The sequence below is a fragment of the Rousettus aegyptiacus genome, unplaced genomic scaffold (assembly GCF_014176215.1).
Source record: "Rousettus aegyptiacus isolate mRouAeg1 unplaced genomic scaffold, mRouAeg1.p scaffold_m13_p_3, whole genome shotgun sequence".
In the NCBI taxonomy this organism is placed as follows: Eukaryota; Metazoa; Chordata; class Mammalia; order Chiroptera; family Pteropodidae; genus Rousettus; species Rousettus aegyptiacus.
Genome location: NW_023416306.1, coordinates 49065015 through 49083296, shown reverse-complemented (window position 1 = coordinate 49083296; position 18282 = coordinate 49065015). Strand labels below are relative to the sequence as shown.

General features: G+C 38.3%; 1 protein-coding gene and 1 pseudogene across 2 annotated transcripts in view; one reads left to right on the top strand and one right to left on the bottom strand.

Moving 5' to 3' along the window:
* GLIS3 (GLIS family zinc finger 3) overlaps window positions 1-18282 on the top strand; it is a 417797-nt gene that overhangs the window by 70609 nt on the left and 328906 nt on the right. The window lies entirely within an intron of this gene.
* Window positions 16389-16506, bottom strand: LOC118600637 (annotated as a pseudogene).

Here is an 18282-nt window from a genome sequence, read left to right as displayed (position 1 = left end):
TGTTTTTTTTGCACTGCTATCTGTGAAATTGTTTTTGTTTTGCTTACATTTATTTTTTTCCTTTCCCATTAAAGTGTAAGTGCCACAAAAGCAGGAGACTTGATGTATAACTCTGGTCTCTAGAACAGTACTGGCACCTTGTAGGTGCTTGATAAGTGTTTGTTGAATGAATGAATGAATGAATGAATATTATTGGCACTTGGAGCCTGTGTGTCTTATTAAATCATTCACCAATATTTATCAAGTTCCTGTTTTATACACCCAGTGCCTTTCTATATGTGTAAGATTCAGTGGTGAGCAAGATTCGGTGCCTGTGTTTACAGATTACAAAGCCTAGGAATGTGCTGTCCAATTTGGTAGCCACAGGAAGTTATGTAAATCTAAATGTAAATTAATTAAAATTAACTAAAATTAAAAATTTAGTTCCTTAGTCACACTAGCCACATTTCAAATGCTTTTATGTAGCTAGTGGCTACCATTTTGGACAGCGCAGATATGGAATATCTCTGTTATCATTTAAGTTCTATTGGAGAGCACACATTTAGTGATAAAACAGATCAACTATGGACTCTTGCATTGCAGAGGCATGTAATGTATGCATAAAGAATAAGCACATGTTTCAAAGGGAGCATACAGGAGGAACTTCTAGCCTAGGGTTTGTGGCTGGGTTGTCAAGGATAGCTTTCTGAAGGAAGGGTTTCTAAACTGATACTATCAAGAATAATTAGGGATCAAATTGGCAGCTAAGAGGGGGCAAAGCACTGAGAGTGTGTAAGTCAAAGGGAACAGCTGGAGAAGGGGTTAGAATAAGTGTCTTAATCTGGTTAGCTACAGGAGAACCTGGTGTTTTATTCCGAGGCTTACATGTGAATGGATGGAAGGCGCGTAGAAATAAGCCATTTCCCATGCAGGCAGATATTTTTGTCATGGCAGCTTCTGTCTCTTCTCAGGCCCAGCCCACTCTCAATATGAAACAGCCTAATGGATCTTCCTGCTTCTAGTTTTGACTTCTCCCATTTCATTTCCACTAGACTCAAAATTTGATCATGTTATTCACTTGCTGAAAACATTTCATTGCCTCTCCATGCCACTTAGGATAAAGCCTAAACTTTTCAACATGCTTACGAGGCTTTCCCTGGTCTGGCCTCTGTTTTATTTTTTCTAAAATTTCTCTTCCCACTTTTCACCTCTCACATAATGACCAAGTAACATCAGTTCTCCAAATGTTCCATCTCGCTTGCTTCTAGCCCTTTGTACCTGCCGTTCCCTCTGCATGGAAAATTATTCCCTTCTTCTGTCTCATCTTTGTTTCCATATTTGCTTTTAGACTTCAGCTGAGAACTACTTTCTTCAGAACCTCCCAATATCAAAATCTGGATGAGGTGCCCCACCCATCCGCCCTGTCACACCTGTGCGTCTCCCTATTATAGAACACATTACACTGTCTTATTTTGCCTGCTTATGTATCTGTACCTGTCAGCTCCAGGACTGCAAGAGACCATATTTGCCTTGTTTCCCATTTTTCCCTAAGTACCGAGCACAGTGCCTCTGTAAATATTTGTTTAATCAGTGAATAAATGGATTTGATAATCAATCACAAGTATGATTCTGAAATGAAGCTGTAGTCCATTATAGGAAGCTCTTAAAACCCAACTATTGTAGGGGAAAAGAGTTGGAAGTCAGTCTGTGAATAAGGCAGATCAATGACCCTTGTTATTTGTTTTTATACTTTTTTTTTTATTGAGGTATAATTTCATATACAACTCACCGACTTGAAGCATATAATCCAGTGACTTCTGGAAAATTTATAGAATTGTGCAACTATGACCATAATCCTGTTAGTCATAATCCCTTGTTTGGAACATATTTGTCAGACCAATAAGATTCCTCATGTGCATGTACAGTTAAACCTTGTTCCCACTCCTAGTCCCTGGAAACCATTAATCTACTTTCTATCTACATGGATTTGCTTCTTCCGAGCATTTTATACAATGGAATTATACAGTATGTGGTCTTCTGCGTCTGACCTCTTATACTTAGAAAAATGTTTTGAAGATTTATTTATGTTGTAGGAAGTATCAGTATTTAATTTTTTTTTGTACATTTGATAATATGTATGAATTTTAATTATCCACTTATTGCTTGGTGGACATTTGGGTTGTTTACACTTTTTGGCTATTATGAAAAATACTGCTAAGAAATTCACATAGAGATCTTTATATTGATGTATGTTTTTGATTCTCCTGGGTAGATATCAGAGTGAGATTGCTGGAGAAATTTATGTTTAACTACGAAATTTTTTTTTTAAATTAGTAAATCATTTTATTTTATTTTTTTTACTTTATTTTTCTGCCTTTATTGAAACGTAGTAGACAATTAGTTACTTATATTTACATTGTACAAGTCAATGAGTTTTTTTTCAATTATAGTCGGCATACATTAATATATCAGTTTCAGTTGTATAGCATAGTGATCAGATATCCACATAACTCTCAAAGCAATCACCCCACTAAATGTAGTACCCCTAGTCCCCCTTACATATTTATTACAACATTATTAACCATCTTCCCCATTGCCACACTCTACATCTCCATGTCTATTCTGCAGCTCTACATTTGTACCTCTTGATCTCTTTTCCTTTTTTTTGCTGTCCCCCTTCCCATCTAGTAGCCCTCAAAACAAGTACCTTTTCCATTTGAGGTACTTGTTTATAGGAGTGTAGTTATTACTATTCTTTATTCCTGTTTTGATACATGTTCTTTCTTCTTAAAGAAGTCCCTCCAACATTTCCTATAATACTGGGTTGATGTTGATGAATTTTTAGCTTATTTTTGTCTGGGAAGCTCTTTATCTGTCCTTCGATTCTAAATGATAGCTTGGCTGTATAAAGTATTCTTAGTTGTAGATTCTGGGTTTTCATCACATTGAATATTTTGTGCCAAGTTCTTCTGTCCTGCATAGTTTCTTTTGAAAAATCAGCTGCCAGTTTTATGGATGTGCTTTTCTCTTGCAGCTTTTAAGATTCTCTTTTTGTATTTAACCTTCGACATTTTAATTATAATGTGTCTTGGTGTGGGCCTCTTTGGGTTCATCTTTCTTGTGACTCTCTGAGCTTCCTAGAGTCATATGTCTATTTCCTTCACCAGGTGAGGGAAGTTTCCATTATTTCTTCAAATAGCTCTTCAAGTCTTGTTTTCCTTCAGGTACCTCTATGACATGGATGTTTTTACATTTAATAGTGTCCCATAGGCTCCTTATATTATTAATATAGTCTTGGCTTCTTTTTACTTGCCATTCTCATTGAGTGTCCTTGGCTTCTTCATCCTCTATATTGGTGGTTCAATCCTCTTTTTTATCCACTTTGTTTATTCTATCTAATAGACTCTTCATCTCAGAGAATGTGTTCTTCATTTCTGACTGGTTCCCTTTTATAATTTCCATTTCAATTTTATGTTTTTATCTCTTTGTTAAAGTTCTCACTGAGTTCATCTATACTTCCCCTAAGTTCATGGAGTATCTTTATAACCAGTGTTTTGAACTCTGCATCTGTTAGAAAGCTTGACTCCGTTATTCCTGGTTCTCTCTTGTGTTCTCTCATGTGGTTTCTGGTTCTTTGTCTTCCCATTTTGGCTGCCTTTCTGTCTCTATAAGCAAAGCTTCTAAATTTCCAGGTTTCCTGTGGCACAGTCCTGAGAGGGGTTCAGCTGCAGGTCAAGTTTAGCTCCAGCCTGTTCCCTTCCAGGGCCACCTATTAAGATTCAGGAAACAATCCACAGATGCTGTTGCTTATAGTTGCCTCAAGAAACCACACCAGAAACTGAGGCCAGATGCCACCATTGTGAGTCTTGGTACTGCTCAGCAAGAAGCACTTGAGTTATCAAGGACACGCCTGGATGTGGCTTGGGTGGGGTTGCCAGTTGGGGGAGGCAGAGTTTCAGGGAATCCTCTGGGTGAAGTGACCTCTTTTATAGTTTGATGAGGTCTCAACTATGGCGGGGCTGCCTCCACACACTGGGAGCAGGGAGGGCTCAACAGAGGAACAATGGATACCGCTGGCACTTCTGTCTGGGAGAAAGCCTTGCCTCTGGCCCTCACTACGACAACTCAGTGTCCCTCTGTAAGTCCCTGGTGCCCCCAATCCAACTGACCTGGCGCTGGTGCTCAGAGCAAGCAGGTCCGTTATTGTGAAAGTCCTGTCACAGACATGGCCTTTTAAGAGGCGTCTGCAGCTGCCAGCTGCTGCTGCTGCAGCCGCTTGAGATTGGGCAGGCTCATAACTTCGTCCCCTCCTACATTCTGCCATTGCCAGTTGATTAATTAGTTCTCTCCCTAGTTGTGCTTCTGTTCGTCTAAATTCCAGGCAATATTCCTACTGTTTGCTCCATGTTTTTGTCACAACTGATTTGGTCGCAAGAGGGATGAACAAAGTCTCTATCACCTACACCATTCCGATCCTCTCTAACCCCAACTGTAAAATTCTTTAAAAATTTTTAAAATTTTGGTAAAATTTTTTGCCACAAAAATTTATGTCGACCATTTTTAAATATACAGTTTAGTAGTGTTAAGTACATTTATGTTGCTGTGTAGCCAATATCCAGAACTCTTTTCATCTTATAAAACTAAAACTCTATATCCGTTAAGTAACAACTTCCTTTTCTTCCTTTCCCTCAACCTCTGAAGACCATTGTTCTACTTTCTGTCTTTAAAGAATTTGACTACTCTAGGTACCCACATAAGTGGAATCATACAATTTTTGTTTTTATTTTGTGGCTGTCATGGTACTTAGCATAATACCCTTCAGGTTCAGCCATGTTGTACTACATGTCAGAATTTCCTTCCTTTTTAAGGCCGAATAATATTCCATTGTATGTGTATGATACAGTTTGTCTACCCATTCATTCGTGGATGGACACTTGAGTTGCTTCAATGTTTTGGCTATTGTGAATAATGCTGCTATGAACATGGGAGTACAGATATCTCTTTGAGACTCTGCCTTCAATTGCTTTGTGTATATACCCAGAAATGGAATTGCTGGATTATATGGTAGTTCTGTTAATTTTTTTGAGGAAACTCTATACTGTTTTCCATAGCGGCTGTGTCAGGTATCCAGTTTCCCCCACATCCTCGCCAATACTTGTTATTTTCTGTTAAAAACTTGTTTTTTTTAATAGAGCCATCCTAATAAGTGTGATGTTTAACTTTTTAAGTAATTGTCAAACTTTTTCCAAAGTTGCTACATGATTTTACATTCCTGACAGCAGTGTATCTGGCATGACCCTCGTTCATAAGGACTTACTTTAACCAAGGCTGTATACCTTTTTATTCCACAACCTGGTATTGTGAGCTGGTAGTAACGCAATGTCTCTTTTCTTATAGAACAAGGGATGAGAGAGATAGTGACAAAGCTTGGTGAGACTCTTTCTGAACTGAGTGCGAATGAAACCTCCTCAGGGATACTTTGTCTTAGGAGCTTGCTAGAAAACCCACTGCTGATAGCCATCACAATGAGAACCCATTTTGTGGGTTTTGTTAGAGTGAGGCCAAGTGGACTTTGAATTTACACAAAGCACATGGAATCCAAAAGAAATGTACATAAAAAACAGAACACAGATTCATATTTAGCACAGTCTGGAATAGCCTAGTGAACAAGTTTTTACTGAGCGCTTATCATGTGGCCAGGATTGAGCTAGAATCTGGGAGGGCACAGATGCTCAGGGAATGTAGTCTTCGTAGGGAAACTAATTTAATCTATAGGCAGCCACAGCCAAACCCTGTAAAACATGGTTTAGTTAAATGGGGAAGGGTGTTGTACAGATTACAAGTGAGGATTGTCTCTGAAAGCTGGAGGTGTCAGAGACGGCTTCCTGGATGAGAGAAGGTGAGAGTGTATTAGATTTACGTTGGAAGAAGGAAATTTGGGACATTCCAGGAAATTGGGGACTTTAGGAGTCATCACTAGGGAAGATCCAAAAGTAATATGGCCCATTGCTTACTGGTGAAACCATGAGAAAGGTGGCCTGACTAGACCTGGAAAATAGGATTGGACAAGTGAAGCTGCCTCAAGACATAGAACCTGGTGGGGGCCTGCAGGTACCCTTCTTCCTTGGACTTGCAAGATAAATTTTATGTTTCTTTCTATATTTTGAGGCTCTATCATTTTCCAAGGAGCCATACTTATTTTTAAACTTAAGACTTAGGTTTTCTAGGTTGTAGAATCCCAACATAAGAAAAAAAGTCCCCAGGGCAGCTCACTAAAGTTTGCTCTTAAGAAAAAAGAAAAATCCCTACTTAGCAGTCATAAATAGCTTGCTGGATATGAATATAAGCAGGCCAAATTTGAAATTCTATTCTAATTCAAAGCATGTTGCACATTCGTTTTCAGATTGGCAATTCAAATGCTTTCCCAGATAATACAGAGGGATGTTAAGATAAACTAAGGCCACCGCAAAAAAGGAAAGGCAATTGGATGCCAAACTTCACTGATAACAAGAGGCATGATAATCTGATGGTTACTTTCTGGTTGGGTTGTTCAAAGATGGAATGATTAACCGCACCACAAATCCTTTACATATTGCAAAGCTATCATAACATGTACTTTCTGATGTTTTCTCAGGAAGGTCTTTGGGGCTTCTGTTACTGGAATTAGGCTCATTTATTAAGGCTTGAGTTAACTAAGGTATTTATTGTTATGAAGAAGGCCTCTTTCATTCAGTAAATACTTACAGTGTTCATGCTACGTGCCAGACATTGTACCTGGACTGGGGATACCAAGCTGAACAAAATGTCATCCCTACGTTCTGTGAACTACATACTCTATCTTTGTGCTAAGCCATAAACCGATATATTGACAGAAAAAAATAGGGGTGGGGTGATGGGATATTCCATTTCTTTATGCCTGTGTAGATTTCCTGCTTGCAGCTCTAGCCTAGACCAGTGGTTCTCAATTGTGGGTGATTTTGGCAATGCCTGGAGACATTTTGATTGTTATAACTGGAATGATGGTGCAGGGTTCTGGTGGATAGCAGTCAGGAATGCTGCTAAACATTTGTAATGAACAGAATAGCCTCTACAACAAAGAATTATTCAGCCTAAACTGTCAACTAGTACTGAGGTTGAGAAACCCTGGCAGAGAGGAACATCAAGTGATAGGAATTCTACAAAGGCTCTAGCAATGAGTCTCTCTTGACAAATACTATGATTAATATTGTGGAGAAAAGTGAAATAGGAAGGATGTGTCTTATAAGAATCTAAGAGCATGACTGGTGTTGTACGCATAACACAGACTTGTCACTGATGGAGTTTCTTTTGGGAAAATGAAGCCCATCTTGAGAGGGTTGATCCCGGCAAGGGCTCTATTGCCACTTAGAGTAGAGGATTCTTTGTGTGGGGATCATTCTATGGGTTATAGGATGTTTGGTATCCCTGACCCACACCATTAATGCCAGCAGCACATCCAGACTTTATGACAAAGCCAGATACACCAAGTCCTTCCAGATGCCCTGAGTGGAGGTAACAGGAGCCATTGTTGACACCCTTCAGGAAAGAGCATGGATTTAATGTCAGGGTGTGTAGGTTCTAGGATGAACTCAGTGATTCTCATTGGAAGTTTTTTACGTCATTCAGCTGAATGTCTTCATCTATAAAATGAGGGGATGAGGTTAAATCAAGGGTATTCAGATAGAGCATGGGCATCCATATTAGTGTAGGGAAAATATCTTAGAACTTCTATAATTTTGTCAGTTTTTTACATTATATTTTAAAATGACACTTTTGTGTATGTTTTATATTGTACCTGGCATGGACAGTAGCATGGGTACATAATTTACATAAAAATTAATGTGCATTTACGAAGGACATGCTCAGTAGTGTTTTACTTGGATGGGCATACAATCAGAGAAGTTGGTTACCCAGACCTCTTCCACTCTGACAGTTTAAGTTATTGGAAGGAATGTCACAGAAGCTGGAGGCTTTCTGGCCATGGATTCACCTATGCTGAAGGGAACACAAGGTGATGGACATCCGTGTCACCAAGAAGCAGCCACCATAGAGCTCCATCTCCTGGCGTGTGGAGATTGGCACAGGGCTTAGGGCATTAAAAAAAAAAAAATGACACGTTCCCTTGTGACATAGAGTTGGAATTTTTAAAAGCTGGCAAGCCACTGGGGTTTTTCAAATTATTCTCTACACGAGTGTGGAAAATACTGTTCCCTGACAGAAAATTTGATTCACACTTTACAAAGAGTGCGGGGACATGGTTGAATTGCATAATCACCACTCACAAAAGGGCCCTGAGTAGGAACAGTCTCTTCCAGTCCTGCCCACTTCAGCAGGAGCAGAATAGCACACTTGTTTTCAGACACTCACGCTACACCATGTTGAGCAACTCAGTAGACTTTATATTCTTAAGGCCACTCTTTGGAAGCTGCTCAGAGGCATGGTTCTTGCTCAGTCCCCTTTCCATTGACGTCACATCGAGCTGCAGGGAGACGTGTGTATTGAAGACCAGAACTTGTCTACAGCCATTGCATTCTTAAGATTTAAAATAGAAATTGTCTTCATCTCCCCATTCCCAAGTCCCTTCATTATCAACTCTCCTTTTGTCATTTAACTTGGGGGAATGTGTGCTGGTAGTCATATAAAGAAGCCATATTTTAGAAATCAGCTACTTTCATAGATTACTTACGGGTGGCAAGAATCTGCTTTGACAAATAAAAGCTTTTTTCTCTGGGGACTGAGCTAAAATAAAAACTGCAGGCCTAGTTAGGCTTGTACTTGGCAGGCAAGGAGGTTAATGCAATATTAGTAGAATAGAAGTAACTTTGCTATTGGTGAACAGAATGGTTATTGAGTCACACATACTAACTGTGCTGTTTTAAGCACCCTCTCGTTGCCCCCAGCTTTGCTCAAGGGACATCTAGTGTTTCTGTGGCAGTTAAGGTGGAAGTACTTTACTTTAGCCAGATAAAGCAAAGTTAGAATCACAGAATCACTGACCTTAAAGTGATCTTAAGAAATCATTCCATTTGCTTCCTTGTCTCCTACCCTGCTCAGAGGCAGTGGAGTACAGTGGTTAAAAGCAGTTAAAGTGGTTAAAATGGGCCCTGGACCAGGCTGCCCACTCTGAATGCCCCTCTGCCACTTGTTAACTCTGTGGCTTTGTTTATTCCCTCTGTGGTGCTGTTTTCCTGATTTGCAATGTAATACAATGAGAAAAATAACCCTTCTGTCATAGCATTACTGTGTGATTAAAAGAGATAATCTTTGTAAAGGTCTTACTGTGTGTAAGGCACATAGTAATATGATAGTTGTCATTAGCTATTATTTTAAACTTTATATAGGAATAATCATTAATCCTCCCAGATAGTAACCTGTGTCTAAATTACTTTGTAAGCATCGTTTTGAGGTAAAGGCATAATGGGAAAAATGCACATTCTAATCCTGCAAATGTTTCTTTTACATTCTGGGAGTTTAGGTAAAGCTGGCAGAGGCCCCTTTTCTTCCCACCGTGAGGAGGACATGAGCAGGGCGGGCAACTGCTGCATGTTGCTGCTCTGCATGAGGAGGGAATTTGAATTTAGATCATAAAATGGGTTACAGAAAGAGGCTATGGATTTTTCTCCATGATTGTTATGAATTGGGAAGTGTGATCTGGAGGTAGGGAATGAATGTGATGACTTTTTAGATGCCTTCTGGTCTAAGATTCTATAATTTTCAAAAGGCAGGTTGTCTTCACAGGCTTCCAGACCCCCTGGATCTACAAAAAATGTATTTGGTTTCTATGAATGTCAATATCCAAATAAGGGTGTTAAACAGTTGTTTGTCAGTATCAAGGATTGAGTCCCTCCCCTCTTCCTCCCAGTGCAATATGCCAAGTATCTACATTAAAATGTGAAAACTATGTTAATCCCTCAATTGTACCCAGATTTGACAGGTCACATTTCAATAGAATAGTTGAATAGTTCAGCTTTAGCGTAAATTGACCCACAGTTCATATCTATCAGAGACCTTCATTCAGGCAGTTACCACAAGTCTTCATTTTCCACACATATATCATTTCATTTATGGATAGTTCAAACTCCTCATTAGACCTGATAATTTGAGGTGTGAAGCTCATAATTCTTCCAGCCTAGCATAATGCTGTGGGAAAGATTATGCAATATTTTCTTATTTCATTGACCTCAAAGGTCTGGGAGTATGGTGATTTCTTTAAATATCCATTGCGTTTGTACTGTTTTCCTAAGCAGTTCATAAAGCTATGCCTGCATTTTTATTTGTAGGCATTCTGAGTTTTACATGATCTTAACTTTCTGTTGGAAAGAGTAACTTTTATTTGTAGAAAATAAACCTCTTTCAAGGTTAGTTTAGGAGATACCGGCTAGTCTTTATGCACCGAAACTTGGTGAATGAGATCATACTTCAGCCAGTCTTTTTGTAAATTTTTGAAAGACCCTTATTATAGCCTCCTGAGCTTGCTTCTTTCTGGATTAAAGATTTTGATCTTTAAAAAAATGTCTTCAGTAAAAGCAGAGGAAATAAAACTAATTTGCAAATCATACTGAAAACTTTTAAGATCTTCTTTTCAGACAGTTGTTATAGATATCTTTAGGTTTAGTGACCAGAAAGCATGTAGTCTTTCCCTCTATAATTTAAAAGTGGAAGGATCTTGTACTGGTTATTCACTTTCCTTTCTATACCTCCAGCTCTTCTGTCTTCTAGATCCTTACTGTCAGTTCACAAATTAGATCCAAGTATCTTTCATCTTGAAATAAACAGATAAGCAAGCAAGCAGTGAACAACAGCAATAACAGCAAAACAAACTAAAAACAGTCTTATTTTAATCATAATTGATTCTTCGTTTGCTGCCTAAATTTCTTTCATTTATTCAAATTTTTTCAAGGAGAAATCATCTGCATTTAATATGTCTACCAGTCAATTGAAACTGCTTTCCTTCAGGACACTAGTGATATCTTGTATGAGCTGGGAGTCTTTGTCATGTCTTGCTGAATTAACTCCAATTGGCTTAAACATACTAGAGAATTCTTGGCTCATGTAACTGAAAAGCCTAAAGTGAACGCTGGCCTTAGGCGAGGCTTAATCCAGTGTCTGAAATGGTTCACCAAGGACCTGGATTCTCTGCATGTGCTTGCTTTGCTTTCCATGGTTTGGCTTTATCCTTAGGCTCCGCAGTACCACTTACTCACCTTTCCACTCCCCAGCTCTAGACTTTCCCCTGTTACAGCAATATGTCTGTAAGCTGTTCCAAATATCACATTCTCACATTAAACTCTCTAAGAAAATGTCTTTTTCTTGAAGCCCCAGCAAATATCTCCTTTTATCCCATTGTCTTTGCTTGGGTTCCTGCCCATTCCTGAACCAATCAGTCACTCTGGCCTGGGGTTTTTAATATAGGAGTTGATTGAAGCCAGTTGTGGTCCATCTTTGGAGCTATGGGTGGAAAAAGTAAATCCAGATCACATGATTAAGAGTGAGAAAAGAGTGGTTCCCAAGGTAAAGTCAGATTAAGAGTGAGAAAAGAGTGGTTCCCAAGGTAAAGTCAGATTAAGAGTGGGAAAAGAGTGGTTCCCAAGGTAAAGTCAGAGTGCTATTAGCAAACAAACAAACAAAAGAGGCTCTTGGGCACCAACCATGGCTGCTATATTTGAAACAGTTAGAACTTATTTTGTCTTGAAACTCAACTCTCTTGGTATCAACTCCTTTCTGTCATGGTATCTCTAACTCTCCTGGTTCTCTGCATATTTCTCAAGCTATCTTCCTTTCTGGACTCCTCTTACTCTGCTTGTCAGTTAACAGTGATTTCCTCAGGATGCAACCCTTTGTTTTTGTTCTTTTTCCTTTCTTTGGTTACTTTTATCTTCTGTGTCTTCTCAGCTTCAGCTCCCAGGTTAATGCAAGGAGTCTCCTATCCTTAGACTTAATGAGTTCCTAAAAATGTGTCAGATGATTACACGTACAAAAGTCAAATATATTCTAGAAGGCATCGGGCTATGTGTATGAAAAGATGGTTATAAAGCCTCTAATTATACCTCTCCTTTTAGACATTATTTTCAACTAGAAGATGTTTCCAAAAATGTGTAGCTATTTTCTTTAATTTAGTAATTTTCTTTCATAATGGATCATGCTTTCAGCAGCTTAAATCCAGTGACTATCTGGACACACAATAATTTCTGACTTTCATGATACTTACATTTCTTTACATTAATGTCAGCACTTTAATTTTCTTTTTATTTTTACTTCTTTTCTTTTGGTTAATAAAACAGTAAGCCCCAAATATAATACACCCCAGTGGCCAAACAATTACACAGACTTTGTTGGGTGAAGATGTTGCTACTACATCCAGAACCAAACATCTGGTAAACACTGTCACCGTGTGATTGTTCAAAATATTTATTCATCTGCTGAGGAAACAAAGTACATTTTTGGCGTATGAAAAGTGATTTATGAATTTCAGTGTACAGAGGTGAAATGGATGAGGGCTAATTGCAGCCTGAATTTTCAGCCGGTGTATATCCATTTGCCTCTACGATGTCTCCGCAAAAATGTCTTAAAGGGCACCTCATTCTTCTAACATCCCTCCTGTATCCTCTAATTTTGGCAGAGACACCCTTCTTACTTTATCAAAACATAAACCTGAAATTATACCTTACGAATTTTGATCTCATCCAAATGCCTTGCTTATTTAATACCCTATGTCATGATAATGCCCTGTTCTCTCCATCCCTATCAACATTTACTCTAGTACAACCTCATGTCATTTTTCAGCTGTTTTATTCAATCATAGAAACTATTTCACAGATCTTCCTTTTTTTTTTTTTTTTTTTTTTTTTTTTTTTTTTTTTTTTTATCCATCTTCTGTACTAGAGGCCAGCAAATTGTAAAGGGCCAAATAGTAAATACTATATGCTTTGCAGACCGTATGGTCTCTATTGCAACTGTTCAACATTACCTTTGCAATAGCAGTCATTGACACTATATAAACGGATGGATGTGTCTGTGTTCCTATAAAACTTTATGAACACTGAAATTTGAACTTCATTGTGTTACAAAATATTGCTCTTCTCTTGATATTTTAAAAGCCATTTTAAAAATGTAAAGACTATTAGGTCACAGGCTGTACAAAGTCCCGCAGGCTACAATTTGCTGACCCAAGTTCTACAGGGTTACCAAAATGAGCCAACCAAAATATAAAACTGAACATTTCATTTGCATGCTTAAACCCCATAATCAAAGTTTTGTCAACAGGAGCTGAAAGAATAAGGTGTATCTTCCTTGATGTATTATATCATTGATATATTGTGGAGGTGAATTTTTTAAAAAATTAGAAAATAACTGAGATGTCACCTTTTAAATTTTAATAGAATATTATTAGCTCATGATTCATTTCAATAAACTTTAAATGATATTTCCTGGCATTTTGTAATTTTATAAATAAAACAAAACTGAATGCAGGTAAAAGCTTAAGTGTAGATAAAGAAGGTAGATGCAGAGATTCTGAAAAATTCTGTGGAAAACTGAATGTTTTCAAGAGCATCAGTTCATTACTCTTTTCATTGTCACTTTAAAACTTATGATTTTCTTTGCCATGATAAATGTTTGCCACCAGAACATCTTTTGAGCTCATCTGAAAAGATTATGTCCATTTTTGACACAAATGTAAATGATATATAGACATACACTTCAGAGGAAAAAATATAACCATTTGTTTTTAACTTCATTTAGCAAAATTCGATTTTATTTTATCTTGGCATTTCCTCTTGATTTACAATTACTATTTCTCCTTTTTATCCTCCCTCATTTTTCCCCACTGGTAGTCTTCACCCCCTGGTGGTTATACCCTGTGTAAGGCCCCTTCTGTGTTGAATTGAGACCAACAGACTAGTGTGGCTGATGTGTGACTTTTGAAGATAGGTCATAAAGAAAAAAGAAGCTTCTGTCTTGGTCTTTTGAATCACTCACTTTGGGGGAAGCCACCATGTTGTGAGACCCTCAGACAACCCTGTGGAAAAGTTCATGTGGAGAACTATGACCTCTTGCTAATAGTCATTGCCAACTTGCCAGCCATGTGAGTGAGTCGCCTTTAGAAGCACATCTGAGTTTTCCAATGAGTATAGGCCCAGTGACATTTGATTGTAGCCTCATGAGAAATTCTGAGCTGAAACTGCCTAGCCAGGTTGCTCCCACATTCCTAACCTGCAGAAACTGTGAAAGATAATAAATGTTTATCATTGCTTTAAGCCATTAAGTTTTAGAGTAATTAGTTATGCAGCAACAGATAACTAATCCAATATGCTGTCTCATTTTTTAATTTCTTCATTGGGGAACTGTGATTCATGGAGAACTTTCCCATATAGAAGAGAAAGATGAAGAATGAACTCTTATAGATTGTAAACATTATCCGAGATGTTGGTGATGCCTCAAAATCTCTATGCCTTCTCATCACCTGCTCCAGATTTTAATCCACTTTTCAATTCATATCTCTCCTTTGTCCTATCTGATGATAAAATATCACCAATAGTGTGAAGGAGGTTCAAATTTTCTATATTCAGACCTATAATTTATCACTGTAAATGGTCAAAATTGGAAGGCGGGAATGAAATGTCCCTAAAAGCCAGACAGGTGTGTTAAATGTGTTGAAGAAGGTGTGAACTATAATACAATAAAGTGATGAGATCTGTGGTTAAACTGAAGAATACATGCCCCATCTCAAGAGAAGCACATTCTAAAAATAAAAAAATAAGTAAATAGCACTTTTTGCCCAACTTAAACTCTTTATGTACAGAATTCAATCAGATGGCACCAATTTGATAACTGATCAAAATGAGCAATCATGTTAACATATTGCAAAGGACAAAAGGGTTTTTACCAGAACCTTTTTCTTTTATGTCTTCCCATTGGCATGTAATAGCTCATAATAAATGCACTTAAAACAAGTTTAGCTTTTTGAAGATGTAAAAGTATTCTTTACATACATCTTCAAAGAAACTCGTTTTATCAGTTATCTCTTGCCGCATAACAGACCACTCCAAAATTTGGTTGCTTAAAGCAATACGTGTTTAGTACTTCTCACAATTCTGTGGTTTGTCTCAGTGATTCTTCTAGTCTGGAATGGCTCAGCTGGGGCTGGATCACCTAGGATGCCTCCCTTACATATCTCAACCCTTAGCTGGGACAATAGGGACTGAATCCCTCTCCATGTGGCCTCTTGACTTCAAGGATGCTAGTCAGACTTCTTCACATGATGATCACAGGATTCCTAACAGCAATAAACTCTAGTGATCAACTGCTTTTCAAGCCTCTCTTTGTGTCACACTTGTGTCTCATAGGCTAAAGCAAGTCACATGATTAAGCACATGCCACCTTTTGGTGGAAGGAATGGCAGAGTTACCAGCACGTGCCTGAAAACTATATGGTACTTTTCATTTATATAGGGAAAGAGGGCTCTGTTTGGTGGGAAATTTTCCAAGTATAGGAAGGATATTCAGATGGTGTTCAGGCAAAAAGGATAAATGTTTACCACAGTGCCTCCTGGCACAGCGTGTCAACAGCACCCTAGATGCTATGGAGCACAGTCATGCTGGAGTAGCTGGCTGTTGCCAGAGCTCGGAGAGACTGGGAGGAGCAGACAGAGTAGTGAAGTGGCTAGAGGGAGCTTGAGGTGGTGCCTGTAGGCCTCATGGACCATAGAGGACCAGAGGAAAAAAAAGTGTATGCAGAGTGAGTGCTGTCCATGGTTAGCCTCATTGTCCAGGAGATAGATGAGGCCTGACCAACACCCACAGATTCTAAAGAAAGCTCCTCTGAATGATGCCTGTGGAGGGGAACTAAGCTTATAGCCCTTCTCAGTATCATTAGCAAAAGCATCCCCAGGATGGCTGACTGACAGGCATCTGCTCATCTTTTAGCAGGACTGACACACACCGGTGCCTGGAAACTTTGTTCAGCTCATCTTATGTACATGGGGTGGATACCCTACTTCAACATCCAAGGGCATTTGTAAGTCTGCTTATTCCCTACCTTCAAAATAGAATGACATTCCTAACAGCCATGGAAATGGTGGCAGTCACAGTGTGGAAGAGATGCCACCCACCCAGCACTTGTACTTGCATAAATCTGAACAAAACCAGTTTGAGATTTCATTTACTGGCTGTTTGCCTCCTCCTATGCCCCCACCCCAAGGCCTTGCATATAAGATAGGAGGAATTTATGGCCTTTTTAAAATTTTTTCTTATCTATCTTTTATCTATCTATCTATCTATCTATCTATCTATCTATCTATCTATCTACTTATTTGACGAGGCAACCCTTAGTTGACCTCACAGATTGCAAGGACCTTATCATCTCACAATCTCTTATTTATTTTTTATTTTTTATGCCTATGGCACCTGGTCTTCCTAGTTGGTCTCCCATCCAAGTACTAACCAGGCCTGACCCTGCTTAGCTTTCGAGATAGATGGGATCAGGCTTGTTCAGGGTGGCATGACTATAGACTTGGCATTTTTAAAAATAGTCTACTAACTTGCTTTAGGGAAGGGAGAGTAGGAAAAATTTACTTGAGTGGGATCTTTTCTCTGATGAGACAAGGACAGAATCCTCTGATTAAAATTAGAAAGAGAGGATTTCAGAGAAAAAAGAGATTTTTAATATTAGATCTCACATTTGTAGAGTGCCAGCTATGTGCAGTTCTGGGCAGTATGTTACAGAGAGTATTTCATTTGATCCCAAAATAATCCTAAAAATTTATGTGAGGGTTTTCACATTGTTGATGAGGAAGCTGAAACCAAGAACAGCTAAATACCCTGAGCATGCCCACTGAGCCAGGAAAAGGATGAGTCTTGTGTTCTTTCATTGTGTCATACTGCTTCCTGTGACTCTATGGGTGAGCAAGGTGGAGGCTTCTGGATTGGGTGAGGTTATTGTCGATTTAAGAATGAAATAACTTTGATGGTCATGCTGGTAGGAGACTGCCTCATACTCTTTGCCCCTAGTTCTCTCCCATAACACCATTATGTATGGCCTCCAAGGCCTCTTGTCCTGTTCCCTGTCCTAAGACCTCTCTCTGTCTCTGTTCCTCACTGACTCTCCCCAGCCCAACCTTGACATGGTAACCGTTGGTTGCTTGAAGTCGGAGTAATCTCTAAATCAGATATTTGTCAAGTGGTAAAAATAATGTTGTTGCAGGTCTAAGAAGATGACACAAGCTCATAGAGAAACATCAAGTTTGAATTTCAAGCCTCCTTTCTCATAGAAATGCTATTACATGGGTAGGTATTTCTGTTGCTAGAAATTAATTTTAAATAATGGTTTTTAAAATGGCCTATATTTCTTCTCTTTCATTGGGAGGTTGTATCCTGGGTTAAAAACTAGAGAGATTTAATAAATAGGTTTTCCAAATAATTTATCATCCACACTGAACACTTTTGAGAGTGGAAGGGGGAGTTATTCATAACATCCTAGAACTATCCTAGATAAGCAAGGATAGCTACCCTACCTAAGGAAATTCTAGGAGGGAACACTTTTGAAAGCTGAAGCTACTCACATATATTTTATAATTTGATGACAAGTTCTTTGGTAGTGTCTTAATAATTTTGAAGAAAATACATATATGTCTCTGGGGCAAACTTTTAAACAGTGAAAGGAAAAGTAACTTATTAATAGCCTTGGTGCTTTCAGATTATCAGTAAGTTTCTCTGGTCTGGTTCGCACATTTGGATTCTGTCTTTCATACTGAACATTTGCACACTATCCAAATATAAACATCTTTAATGAAGCAGTAAGATACTGAGGCGAAACAATGTCCAAGGTGTGAATTATTGCACCATCCATAACTCATGCTGAAGTGTGACTTTTTGTGATTGCAAAATGGCTGTTTGCCAAGTTGTATAACAAAACTCCTGGTAATTACAGCCCTAAATAATTCATATTATCTTTAAACATCTATTTTTAAGTTGCTAGAAACTGTAATACAAAAACCCAAGTAGTAATACCTCATTTTCAAATTCTTAAGTTTATTTAAATAACTAGTGTTTATGCTAGATACTTTCAAAGTTGTTTGTTTCTTTTCATAGTGACTTTTAAAGAAATATTAATGGATAATGGGTGGGGGTTAGATAAGTGAAAGACTTGTGATACATTGGTATACTTCAGAAACAGTTCTATACATGAGAAAATGGTATATCAGATCTTCTGAATTTCTTTGGAAAGTTTGGATTATATATATATTAGTCCATTTTTATCATAATTAAACCGTGGTTCCTTTGACATAAA